Below are 15,003 nucleotides of genomic sequence, written 5' to 3' on the forward strand. Positions count from 1 at the left end.
CCATCACTGTTCTCCCTTTGACCCTGACCCACAAGCTCTCTGTTGACTGATCACCTGTCCTCAGACAGGGTTCCATACTCTCCAGCCTATGACTGACATAAATAGCTACTCCCCCTCCCCATCTGCCTGGCCTGTCTTTTCTAAAGAGCCTATAACCTTCCATTCCAACACTCCAATCATAGGAGACATCCCACCATATTTGTGTGATGCCAACGATATCATATCCCTGTAGCTGTGTACACGTCTAATTCCCCTTGTTTATTCCCCATACTACAGGCATTTATATAGAGGCATCTGAGCCAAGTTCCAAATAAAGCCAACTCATTGGCTGGAGCAGCTGAAATATCTCTGCATCGTTCCAAGCATTTATTACAGGTGCTGACAACTGACTGGGAGTGTTGGGATGGATCAGTGCCCTCCTCCCCAGTACAACTAGTTTAAAGCTGCCTTGACCAGCCTGGCAAGCCTCCTACCAAAGCAGCTCTTCCCCTTCTTTGACCAGCTCCTCCAGAAGACCTGGACTCTCAAATTGAGTCCCATGTTCTAAATAACCAAACCCCTGACTACGGCACCACTGTTCTAACAATTTATTAACCTGCCAAATCCGCCTGGCCTTTTCAAGGTCCTCCCCTTTAACCTGGAGAATTGGTGAAAAAACTATCTATCTGAGCTCCAGAGCCCCTAACCACCTCTCCCAAGGCTCTGTAGTCCTTCTTAATGTTCTCCAGGCTACTGCTATCTATATCCCTAGCACGCACATGGACCACTAGAACTGGGTAATAGTCAGTGGGACTTACTAGACCAGGCAGCCTCTCAGCAACACCCCTGATCCGAGCCCCAGGTAGGCAACACATCTCCCTCAAGACAAGGCCAGGCCGACAGATGGGTGCCTCTGTGCCTTTCGAAGTAGAGTCACCTACTACTATGACCCGCCGCTTTTTCCTGGAGGCACTAGTAGTGATCCTCTTTACTGGTGCATGAGCTGATTGTTCATTTGGTGCGGTGTGTGTTTCCTCGTTAGGCCCCTGCAGAACTGCAAAGCAAAGCAGTTCTGGGTGGGGATGTCAGATTTAGGAGGAAGGCCCTTGCTTTTAATAGTCCTCTTCCTCCTTTTTTTTTTTTTTGTTTACTAGCTCCCAGCTTCCAGGATTAGTACCCTCCTTTTCTGGATGTGCTATGATGGGCACTTGTGGCCCCTTCACAGTTTGGGTCTGGGGCAAGCAGTCCAGCTCCCTCTCAGCTTCCCTGTCATGTTTTAGCCTAGCGACAGCCTCCCGCAGCTCAGCCCCCGCTGCAGGAGGACCTCCACCAGGGCGCCCCGAGTGCAGCCCTGCGCGTTGTGCACCCTTGCCTCAAGACACGTGGAAGCATCTACTACACTCCGAGCTCTGCGCTGTAGCCTCCCCTCTCATCGGCTTTGTCTGGTGCCGACGCTGCCACCGCCGGGGCAGCCAGAGCAGAGCTCCCAGAGCGGGCCCTAGCCCCGATGCGGGGGCTCACCATCCCGTTCGCTGCCCGCTACGAGCTTCCGCGCCGTGCTCCGGAGCCGCCCGCGCTCCCCGGGGCGGGTTTTACCCGCTCCGGGCGGTGCCTCACTCCTGGCACCGCCCCCTGTGAGTCCCTGCGCGCGGCAGCGGAGCTGCGGCTCCTGGGCAAGGCCGGGCGAGGGTCGGAGCCTCCGTCGGTGGCTGTCGCCGCTCAGAGCTGAGGCTCCTGGACGCGGTGTTTCCCCTCGCTCCGGGGTTGAAGGCCTCTCTCTGGAGCTACTCACCTCGGCAAAAAACATCTAGCAACAATGGCAATACAGCAGCTCAACACCCAACAGCAGCTGAAAAATATGGATAACCCAAACAATTCCGTTGCCTTGACCTAAGCTGCATGAAATCAAATACAATTCAACCATGAAGAGCTGAGAAAATTTTAAACAATACTGGGTTTACTTTGTGATCTAGCTAAGCATAAAAAGATAGAAGAATGCTTAATCACCATCTGGCCTTGGTTATGCCTGTATCAGGACATACCTGCTCAGCCTAATTATCCTCACCCACACTGCATCTTCCCATGCATTCTCTTAATGTCAGTGTGGTTTTTCATTACAAAGAGAATCCTCCAACAAAGGTATCTTGGATGCACCCATATTTATATTGCTGCTTCTTTTTGTGCTTTCTTAACTTTTTTCTCCTTTTGCATCCTCCAATGACGTGAAGACTCAGAGTCTAAATATATTTATTGTGTGCCCATACAGATGAATAAACTAAAGATGCTTTGGGGCTAGGGATGCTAGCTACTCTTGAATAATTTGAGGCATGTTTAAAAAGAGAACACTTACTGTCTGGAAGCAGCTACAAATACCCAGGTGCTCAGATCCTGCAAGTATTTTATCCTGTTCTAATCTCTAGTTGCCATGAACAGGCTTAATTTACCTTACATTACCTTTCATCTACCTCATTTTCAAATGTGTTTCAGATAAATAGATAATAGTATGAAATAAATGCACACAGGCAAAGCTGACAGCTGTCAAGATTACCATAACCACCATATATTAATGTTCTATTTTTCATTATCCATATTTTTTATGTATTACTCTTGACAACCAACATTTGTAATGAATGTGTTAAGAACATCTGAAAATGCCAATGCAGGGAAAAAAGAGCAATATTCAAATGCTAAGCAATTTTGAAAACCTGCATTTTCTATATTCAAACTAGGATTCCTGTTAAAAGAAAAAACAACGACAACAACAACAACAAAAAAAAAAGCAAGCTAGTACCACCTAGTTATAACCCTGTGCCACAGGCAGGGACACCTTCTACTAGACCAAGTCACTCAAAGCTCTGCCCCTTCCTGGGAACAGGAACACATGGTGGGACTGAGAAATACTCATTAGAGGGGATTTCTGCACAATATGTTCCCCTCTTCCCAATCAAGTCATTCCTTTCTCAGGCTCAGCAGGATGTGCTGAAGAGCCATGGGACAGGGCAACAAGGGGCACAAACTGGTCAGTCTGTTATTACAGCGTGTATGTTCCCCGCTGCTACTGAGATGCGTCATACATCTGTGAAGTGCCGAGACCTTTTCATCTTGTAGTACCGTGGAAGCAGAGATAATAGCGTCTGGGTACACACATCCTGCATCCTGATGCAGGGGTCTCCTTTTTTGCAGGTGTCACGGCACAGGCGGGCGAGAAGAAGCAGTTAGAACATCAGAAGGTACTTGTAGCACTGGATGCTACTGGAAGAGATCTTCCTCTCATGTTCCACATTAAACACAATCTCATGCGCATGTTCCTTCACTAACAACTCAGTTTCCACAACACTATTTATAGTGTTTGTAAACCTCCAGTAATATTGATTGTTATAAAACACTTCAAACACTTAAAAAAACCTGCTCTGGAAATATTGCTGATACTGGGAAAACACTGAGCAAAGCACCTCAGTTTGGTTTTCTTTCGTTAAAAGAATGAAGGAAGAAACAGCATCATTCAGTTAAACTGGAGCCATTGCCAGTACCAAGGCTGTGCTTTGAATGCGGGACTGAGCCAGAGCCTTTCAGACAGCTGAACCCTGAGGCCAGGACTGGTTTGGGCAAATGGGGGAGGAACGGGGAGAGATTTGTCCCCATAGTACTGCTGGCAGGAGACCTGCACAGAGCAAGGCTAGTGGGGCAAACCCACTTGTCCTTCACCTTCAGAATGGGTTGATGGAATGATGGAAGGAAGCATTGATGGATGGATGGATGGATGGATGGATGGATGGATGGATGGATGGGAGGCTGGGTGGGTGGGTGGATGGATGGATAGATGGATGAATGGACTGGTCCCCTTTGCATCACCACTCTACTATATGACATCGTTGCACATCCAATCATCCCAAACTTATATCTTGTGAAGGCTGTGGCAGAACCCCACAAAGCCAAGCACAGCAGGAACGAGCATGGCCAGGTACCAAAGGAGCTGCAGCCACTGCTGGAGCAGCTGCCTCCAATTCAGATGCTGCCGAAGCAGCCGCCGGAGGGGATACCGCTCCAGGCACCAGAGGAGATGCCGCTCCAGCCGCAGGAGGCAATGCTCCTCCAGGCGTCAGCAGCACGGCTAAAGCCAGAGGAGGCAATACAGAGGTGGGGGTGACAGCAGGGGTAAACAAGGGCCCTTAAAGCTCATCCAGTAACAACCCTGTGCCACAGGCAGGGACACCTTCTACTAGACCAAGTCACTCAAAGCTCTACCCCTTGCTGGGAACAGGAGCACATGGTGGGACCACGAAATACTCATTAGAGGGGATTTCTACACAATATGTTTCACTCTCCTCAATCAAGTCATTCCTTTCTCAGGCTCAGCAGGATGTGCTGAAGAGCCATGGGACAGGGCAACAAGGGGCACAAACTGGTCGGTCTGTTATTACAGTGTGTATGTTCCCCACTGCTACTGAGATGCGTCATACATTTGTGAAGTGCCGAGACCTTTTCATCTCGTAGTACCCTGGAAGCAGAGATAATAGCGTCCGGGTAAACACATCCTGCGTCCTGATGCAGGGGTCTCCTTTTTGGCGGGTGTCACGCACAGGTGGGTGAGAAGAAGCAGTTAGAACATCAGAAGTTACTTATTGCAGTAGAAGCTGCTGGAAGAGATCTCCATCTCACATTCCGCATTAAACACAATCTCAGGTGCATGTTCCCTTGCTAACAACATAGATTCCACAAAAATAAATATAGACATTGTTTCTAAACCCTCCAATAATATTGATTTTTATAAAGCTCTTCAAAACCAGGAGAACCTGCCTTCAAAATATTCCTGATGCTGGGAAGACACTGAGCAAAGCACCTCAGTTAGAGTTTCAATGTCTATACAGATGAAAAAGCAGCATCATCCAGCTGCTCTAGAGCCGGCCATGGCCAGGAGCGAGCCTGTGTCTGGGGTGTGGGACTGAGCATGGTACTTTGGGGGGGCCAAGCTCCTCCATGCTGATCTAGTTTGGGTACACGGGGGTGGAACGGGGAGAGGTGTGTTCCCATCCCAATGCTGGTCGGAGAGTGGCAGTGGGCAGGGATTGTGGGAAAAGCCTCTCATACTCCACCTTAAGGATGGATTGATGGATGGATGCATGCATGCATGGGAGGATGCAAGGATGGAAGAATAAATTCATAGATCTATGCATGGATTGATGCAGGGATGGAAGGATGCTTGGACGGACGGACAGACGGATGGGCGGATGGATGGGGGGAGAATGGGCAGATGGGCAGATGTGCGGATTGGTGAACGTGAGGATGAGCAGATGGACGGGTGGATGGATGGATGGATGGATGGATGGATGGAGGAGGGAGGGATGGATGGATGGATGGATGGATGGATGGATGGATGGATGGATGGGTGAATGGCTCTCTGGCAGTCTGGATGTCTGGCAGGCTGTCTGTCTGGATAGATGAATGAATGGATGGATGGATGGACTGGTCAATGGATGGAAATATTGCTGGATGGATTTAAATATGGATGGATGGAAATACAGATGGACGGGCAAACGGATAGATGGATAAATGGATGGATGCATGGATGGGCAGATGGATGGATGGATGGGTGGATGGATGGATGGTGCATGGATAGATGGATGGGTGGATCGATAGAAGTATGGATGGAAATATGGATGAACAAATGGAAGGATGGATGAAAGGATGGATGGGAGGATGGATGGATGGACGGATGGACGGATGGATAGACACAAGTATGGAAGGATGGATACATGGATGGATGGATGGATGGATGGGTGGATGGATGGACAGTCGGATTGAAGGATGTATGATTGGATGGATGGGTCAATGGATGGATGGATGGGTCGATGGATGGATGTATGGATGGATGGGAGGGCAGTTCAGTGAAAGGGTGAATGTATGTGTGCATGTTTTTGTCATGTATGTAAGAATGAGTGTATGAATGGATGTATGGAAATTGGATGTGCAGATGGATAGGTGGAAGGGATATGGATTGTTGTACGCATGGGTGGATGGATGGATTAATGCAGGGATGTGCAGATTGATGGATGGATGGAAGGATGCAAGTATGGATGCATGGATGGATGGAGAGATATAGGGATGCATGGATGGATGGGTGGATGGATGGATGGACGGATGAATGAAGGGATGGATGAAGGGATGGATGAAGGGATGGATGGATGGATGTTGCCTCACCAACACAATATTTTCAAAAAAGATATTTGTATTTTGTGTTTGTAAACCCTCAATTAATATTTAGTTTTATAAATCGCGCCCTAAACACTTAAAAGAACCTGACCTGAAAATATTCCTGATGCTGGGAATACACTGAGCAATCATCTCAGTTTGGACTTCTTTAGCTAAAAGGATGAAGAAAGAAGTAACATCATCCAGCTGTGCTGGGAGCCAGCTGTACACAGTAGACTGTCTGTGCCTGGGTTATGGGACTGAGGAGGGTCCTTTGGATAGGGCAAGCCGCTGGGCCATAGTCAGGATTGGGTACATAATTCTTCAATTGAAGGAGGAACAGGGGAAGGTTTGTACACAACACATTCTCTTGGGGGAATGTAATTGGGCAGGGTTAGTGGGGAAAGCCCCTCATCCTTCACCTTAAGGATGAGTGATTTGATGAATGGATGGACAGACAGATGGATCAATGGATGGATGGGTAGATGTGAGGATGGTGGGCGGACTGATCCCATTTGCATCACCACTCTGCTATATGACGTCATTGCACATCACAGTCATCCCCCAGCTATATCTTGTGAAGGCTGTGGCAGAACCCCACAAAGCCAAGCACAGCAGGTACGAGCATGGCCAGGTACCAAAGGAGCTGCAGCCGCCGCCGGAGCAGCCACCTCCGATTAAGATGCCGCCGGAGCAGCCGCCGGAGGGGATACCTCTCCAGGCACCGGAAGGGGCATCGCTCCAGCCGCCGGAGGCGACGCCGCTCCAGGCGCCGGCAGCGCCGCTACGGCCGGAGGAGGAGACGCAGAGGTGGGAGTGATAGCAGGGGTCAATGTCTGTCCCCAGGCACCACAAGGACGTCCTGGGGACCCCAGCTCTGGACAATGGAGGGGTGGCAAGGAGGAGGGAATGGTGTGTGTGGCTCACGGCCGGCTCTGTTCCCCACCAGGTCGCCGATCTCGATCACGGAGAAGATACTAATCCCTCTGCAATCGTCCTCCCATGCAGGGGTGTCCTGGCCATCGGCTGCCGCCTGCCCCATGATCTGACAAGTCATCACAGGTCTACCACCACTGGGCAGGCCAACTCAAAATAAACTGCTGAAACATGGATCCTGTCTAGCCTGGTGTTGCAGGGGGTCTGAGAGGCTGAGCCAGAGCCAGGGGCCAGGAGCCTGGGCTGCTCTAAGCCCCAGGGGCTCCTCAGTCCCCCAGTCCATATGCGTTGGGAAAAGCACACCCAGAGTGCCGCCTAGGCTGCTGGCTATCCCAAAGTCCCTTCTGTCCCAACAGACGCTCTGTGATTCGCAGCCATGGAGAAGTTGTGCTTTTGGCAGCGTAAAAAAGTACCTGGGTCCGTGACGTGCCAGTGGCTGGGGTAGGCTACACCGGAGCTGTCTAGAATAATAGTCATAGAATCAGCAAATGGTTTGGTCTGGAACAGCCCTTAAAACTCATCCAATAACAACCCTGTGCCACAGGCAGGGACACCTTCTACTAGACCAAGTCACTCAAAGCTCTGCCCCTTCCTGGGAACAGGAGCACATGGTGGGACCGAGAAATACTCATTAGAGGGGATTTCTACACAATATGTTTCACTCTCCTCAATCAAGTCATTCCTTTCTCAGGCTCAGCAGGATGTGCTGAAGAGCCATGGGACAGGGCAACAAGGGGCACAAACTGGTCAGTCTGTTATTACAGTGGGTATGTTCCTCACTGCTACTAAGATGCATCATACATCTATGAAGTGCCAAGACCTTTTCATCTCGTAGTACCCTGGAAGCAGAGATAATAGCGTCTGGGTAAACACATCCTGCATCCTGATGCAGGGGTCTCCTTTCTGGCGGGTGTCACGCACAGGTGGGTGAGAAGAAGCAGTCAGAACATCAGAAGTTACTTGTTGCAGTGGAAGCTGCTGTTAGAGATCTCCCTCTCACATTCCGCATTAAACACAATCTCAGGTGCATGTTCCCTTGATAACAACATAGATTCCACAAAAATAAATACAGACATTGTTTCTAAACCCTCCTGTAATACTGATTTTTATAAAGCGCTCCAAAACCAGGAGAACCAGCCCTGAAAATATTCGTTATGTAAGCATAGTTGGATGGATGGATGGATGAATGAAAGGATGGATGGATGGATGGAGGGATGGATGGGTGGATGGATGGAACAGACGCGAGGATTTAATATAGGATGGATGGATGGATGGATGGATGGATGGATGGATGGATGGATGGATGGATGGATGGATTGTCCGTGGGATGGAAGAATGTATGATTGGGAGTATGCTTGGGTGGATGGATGGATGGATGGATGGATACATGGATGGACGGATGGAGGGATGGACGGATGGACAGATGGACGGACGGACAGATGGATAGATGAACAGTGAGATGGGAGAATGTATGATTGGATGGATGTATGAATGGAAGAACGTATGATTGGGTGGATGGATTTATACGTTATGGATACATGGATGAAGAGATGAAAGGATTTATGACGTGAAGAATGGATGGATGGATGGATGGATGCATGGATGGATGGATGGATGGAAGGATGGATGGATGGATGGATGGATGGACGGATGGAGAGTGAGATGGAAGGATGAATGTTTGACTGGATGTATGAATGGATTTTAGGGATGGATGCATGGATGGAAGGATGGATGGATGGATGGATGGATGGATGGATGGATGGATGGATGGAGAGTGAAATGGAAGGATGAATGAGTGGATGTATGAATGGATTTTAGGGATGGATGCATGGATAGATGGATGGATGGACGCATGGATGGAGAGATGGATGCATGGATGGATGGATGGATGGATGGATGGATGGATGGATGGATAGGTGAATGGATGAATGGATGCATGGGTGGGTGGATGGATGGATGGATGGATGGATGGATGGATGGATGGATGGACGGATGGATGGATCGTCCGTCGGATGGAAGAATGTATGATTGTGTGGATGCATGACTAGATGGATGGATCGATATATGGATGGATGAATTTATGGGTGGATGCATGGTTGCATGGATACATGGATGGATTTATGCATTTATGGATGCATAGATGAACAGATATAGGGTCTTATGAGTGAAAGTTAGATGGATGGGTGGATGGATGGATGGATGGATGGATAGATGGATGGATGGATGGATGGATGGATGGATATATGGGTGGATGGATATATGGATAGATGAAATGATGGGTGGATGCATGGATTCTTGGATGCATGGATGCATGGATACATGTATAGATTTATATATTTATGAATGCATACATGAACAAATGGAAGGTTTTATGACTGGAGGAATGGATGTATGGATGGATGGATGGTTGGATGGATGGATGGATGGATGCTGGTTGGATGAAGAGGTGGAAGGATTTATGATTGGTTGGATGGATGGATTGATGCATGTATAGATGGAGGGATGAACAGATGGAATGATTTATGATTGAATGGATGGGGGCTTGGATGGATACATGGGTGAATGGATTGGTGAATAGATGGAAGGATTCATAATTGGATGGATGGATGCATCCATGCAAGGATGGATGTAGGTATGAATGGATAGATGTTCAGATGGAAGTGTTTATGATTATGTGGATGGATGAATGGGTGGATTGATGGATGGATGGATGGAGGGATGGATGGATGGATGGATGAATGAATGAATGGATATAAGAGATGATGGATGGATGGATTGTGGGATTGAAGGATGCATGATTGGATGAATGGGTGGATGGATGGATGAATGGATGGATTTATGGATGGATGGATGGATGGATGGAATGATGCATGGATGGATGGATGGATGGATGGATAGATGGATGGATGTATGAATGGGAGGATGAATGGATGGATGGACAATCACTTGGAAGATTATAAGATTGAATGGATGGATGGTTGGATGGACGGACGGACGGAAGGAAGGATGGATGGATGGATGGGTGGATGGATGGATGGAAGGAAGGATGGAAGGAAGGATGGATGGATGTACAGTCAGATGTAAGAATGTGTGATTGTTTAGATGTCTGGATGGATGGATGGATGGATGGATGAATGAATGGATGGATGGATGGATGGATGGATGGATGGATGGATGGATGGATAGGTAGCTTTTTGGATAGGAGGATTTATTGATGGAAGGATGTATGGAAGGGTGTATGGATGGATGCAGGGATGGATCCATTGAAGCATGGATGGATGGATTTAGGCATGTCTGGATGCATGGATGAACTGATGGAAGGATTTACGTCAGGAAGAATGGATGGATGGATAGAAAGATGGATGGGTGGATGCATGCAGGGGTGATTGTATGAATGCATACATGGCTGGCTGGCTGGATTTATGGAATGATGAATAGGTGGAAGGATTTATGATTGGATGGATGGATGGATGGATGCATGCATGCATGCATGGATGGATACATGGATGGATGCATGGATGGATGTACAGATGAAAGGATGTATGATTGGATGGATGGATTCATGGATACATGGATGGATGCTTTTTTGAATGGATGGATATTCAGATGGAAGGGTTTATGATTAAATGGATTGATGGATAGATGGATGGATGGATGGATGGATGGATGGATGGATGGATGGATGAAGGAAGGATAGATGAGTAGTCAGATGTAAGAATGTATTGTAAGGTAGATGCATGGGTAGATGGAGGGATGGATGGATGGAAGGATAGAAGGATGGATGGATGGATGGATGGATGGATGGATGGATGGATGGATGGATGGATGGATAGAAGGATGGATGGATGTATACATGGATGGACGGATGGATGGATGGAAGGATGGACGGATGGATGGATGGATGGATGGATGGATGGATGGATGGATGGACAGATGGATGGATGAATGGCTGTTAAGGAAAAATTGATAGATGAATGGACAGTCACATGGAAGGATGTGTGATTGGATGGATGGCTTCATGGATGCATGGATGGATGCATTTTTGAATGGATGGATATTCAGATGGAAGGGTTTATGATTAGATAGATTGATGAATGGATGGATGGATGGATGGATGGATGGATGGACGAACGGACGGATGGATGGATGGATGAACAGTCAGATGGAAGGATGTATGATTGGATGGATGCATGAATGGAAGAATGTATGATTGGGTGGATGGATTTGTGCGTTATGGATGCATGGATGAACAGATGGAAGGATTTATGACCTGAAGAATGGATGGGTGGGTGGGTGGATGGATGGATGGAGGGATGGATGAATGGATGGATGGATGGATGATTGGATGGATTTATGAACAGGTGGAAGGTTTTATGACTGAATGGATGTATGGATATCCTTCGATCTAACAGTCCATCCATCCATCCATTCATCCATCCATCCATCCATCCATCCATCCATCCATCCATCCATCCATTCAACCAATCATACATCCTTCCAGCTGACTGTCCACCCACTCATACTACCTTCCATACATCAATCCAAACATCCATCCAACCATCCATACATCCACCGAAACATACAACAATACATCTGACTGTCCATCCATCTATCAACCCTCCCATCCATCCATCCATCCATCCATCCATGCATCCATCCATCCATCCATCCAGTTATACATCCTTCAATCTGTCTGTCCATCCATTCATCCATCCTCCATTTCATCTAACAATCCATCCATCCATCCATTCATGCATCCATCCATGCATCCATCCATGCATCCATCCATGCACAAAATCCATTCATACATCTACTCAAACATTCATCCTTTCATCTCACCCTCCATCCATCCACCCATCCATTCATCCATGCATACATCCACCCATTCATCGGCCCAAGCATACTCCCAATCATACATTCTTCCATCCCACGGGCAATCCATCCATTCATCCATCCATCCATCCATCCATCCATCAATCCATCCATCCATCCATCCATCCATCCATCCATCCATCCATCCATCCATCCATCCAATTATACATCCTTCAATCTGTCTGTCCATCAATTCTCCAATCCATCCATCCATCCATCCATCCATCCATCCATCCATCCATCCATCCTCCCTTACACCCATCCATCCTTTCATTCATCCATCCATCCATCCAACTATGCTTACATAAGGAATATTTTCAGGGCTGGTTCTCCTGGTTTTGGAGCGCTTTATAAAAATCAGTATTACAGGAGGGTTTAGAAACAATGTCTGTATTTATTTTTGTGGAATCTATGTTGTTATCAAGGGAACATGCACCTGAGATTATGTTTAATGCGGAATGTGAGAGGGAGATCTCTAACAGCAGCTTCCACTGCATCAAGTAACTTCTGATGTTCTGACTGCTTCTTCTCACCCACCTGTGCGTGACACCCGCCAGAAAGGAGACCCCTGCATCAGGACGCAGGATGTGTTTACCCAGACACGGCTATCCCTGCTTCCAGGGTACTACAAGATGAAAAGGTCTTGGCACTTCACAGATGTATGACGCATCTCAGTAGCAGCGAGGAACATACCCACTGTAATAACAGACTGACCAGTTTGTGCCCCTTGTTGCCCTGTCCCATGGCTCTTCAGCACATCCTGCTGAGCCTGAGAAAGGAATGACTTGATTGAGGAGAGTGAAACATATTGTGTAGAAATCCCCTCTAATGAGTATTTCGTGGTCCCACCATGTGCTCCTGTTCCCAGGAAGGGGCGGAGCTTTGAGTGACTTGGTCTAGTAGAAGGTGTCCCTGCCTCTGGCAAAGGGTTGTTATTGGATGAGTTTTAAGGGCCCTTCCAGACCAAACCATTTGCTGATTCTATGAGTATTATTCTAGACAGCTCCGGTGTAGCCTACCCCAGCCACTGGCACGTCACGGACCTGGGTACTTTTTTATGCTGCCAAAAGCACAACTTCTCCATGGCTGCGAATCACAGAGCGTCTGTTGGGACAGAAGGGACTTTGGGATAGCCAGCAGCCTAGGCGGCACTCTGGGTGTGCTTTTCCCAACGCATATGGACTGGGGGGCTGAGGAGCCCCTGGGGCTTAGAGCAGCCCAGGCTCCTGGCCCCTGGCTCTGGCTCAGCCCCTCAGACCCCCGGCAACACCAGGCAAGACAGGATCCATGTTTCAGCAGTTTATTTTGAGTTGGCCTGCCCAGTGGTGGTAGACCTGTGATGACTTGTCAGATCATGGGGCAGGCGGCAGCCGATGGCCAGGACACTCCTGCATGGGAGGACGATTGCAGAGGGATCAGTATCTTCTCCGTGATCGAGATCGGCGACCTGGTGGGGAACAGAGCCGGCCGTGAGCCACACACACCATTCCCTCCTCCTTGCCATCCCTCCATCGTCCAGAGCCGGGGTCCCCAGGACGTCCTTGTGGTGCCTTGGGACAGACATTGACCCCTGCTATCACTCCCACCTCTGCGTCTCCTCCTCCGGCCGTAGCGGCGCTGCCGGCGCCTGGAGCGGCGCCGCCTCCGGCGGCTGGAGCGAGGTCTCGTCCGGTGCCTGGAGCGGTATCCCCTCCGGCGGCTGCTCCGGCGGCGTCTGAATCGGAGGCGGCTGCTCCGGCGGCGGCTGCAGCTCCTTTGGTACCTGGCCATGCTCGTACCTGCTGTGCTTGGCTTTGTGGGGTTCTGCCACAGCCTTCGCAAGATATAGCTGGAGGATGATTGTGACGTGCAATGACGTCATATGGTAGAGTGGTGATGCAAAGGGGATCAGTCTGCCCGCCATCCCCCCATCCATCCATCCATCCATCAATCCGTCCATCCATTCATCCATCCACTGATCCAGCCATCCATCCAGCTAGCCAACCAACCAGCCATCCCTCCATCCCTCCATCCCTCCATCCATCCATCCCTCCATCCATCCATCCATCCATCCATCCATCCATCCATCCATCCATCCATCTATCCATTCTTCCCTCTATTTGTCCACCCACGCATCCTTAAGGTGAAGGATTAGGGGGTTTCCTCACTAACCCTGCCCAATTACATTCCCCACCAGAATGTGATGGGTACAAACCTTTCCATGTTCCTCCTTCAATCGAAAAATCATGTACCCAAGCCTAACTATGGCCCAGCGGCTTGCCCTATCCAAAGGACCCTCCTCAGTCCCATAACCCAGACACAGACAGTCTACTGTGTATGGCTGGCTCCCAGCGCAGCTGGATGATGTTACTTCTTTCTTCATCTTTTTAGGCAAAGAAAACCAAACTGAGATGATTGCTCAGTGTATTCCCTCCATCTTTTCCTGAAAAGGAATCTTTTCAGGTCAAGATCTTTTAAGAGTTTAGGGTGTGATTTATAAAACTAAATATTAATTGAGGGATTACAAGCACAACATACAAATATTTCTGTGGAAAATAATGTGTTAGCGAGACAACATCCATCCATCCATCCAACCATCCATCCATCCACACATCAATCCATTCATTCACTCATCCATCCATCTATCCATCCACCCGTAAATCCAACCAATCATAAATCCTTACATTCGACTGCCCATCCATCCATCCATCAATTCACCCATCAACCCATCCATCAATTCACCCATCCACCCATCCATCCATTCATACATCCGTCCATGTGACTGTCCATTCATCTATCCATCATTCTTTCCAGCCATTCGTCCGTCCGTCCATCCATCCACCCATCCACCCATCCATCCATCCATCCAATCTTCCATTCATAAAACCCTCTATCTGTTTATCTGTGCATCCATAAATGCATAAATCCATCCATGTATTCATGCACCCAGGAATCCATGCACCCTCCCATCCATTAAACGGTTAATATATCAATCCATCCATCCACAAATCCATCCACCCATCCATCCATCCATCCCTCCATCCACAA

The sequence above is a fragment of the Strigops habroptila genome, chromosome 3 (assembly GCF_004027225.2).
Source record: "Strigops habroptila isolate Jane chromosome 3, bStrHab1.2.pri, whole genome shotgun sequence".
Taxonomy (NCBI): domain Eukaryota; kingdom Metazoa; phylum Chordata; class Aves; order Psittaciformes; family Psittacidae; genus Strigops; species Strigops habroptila.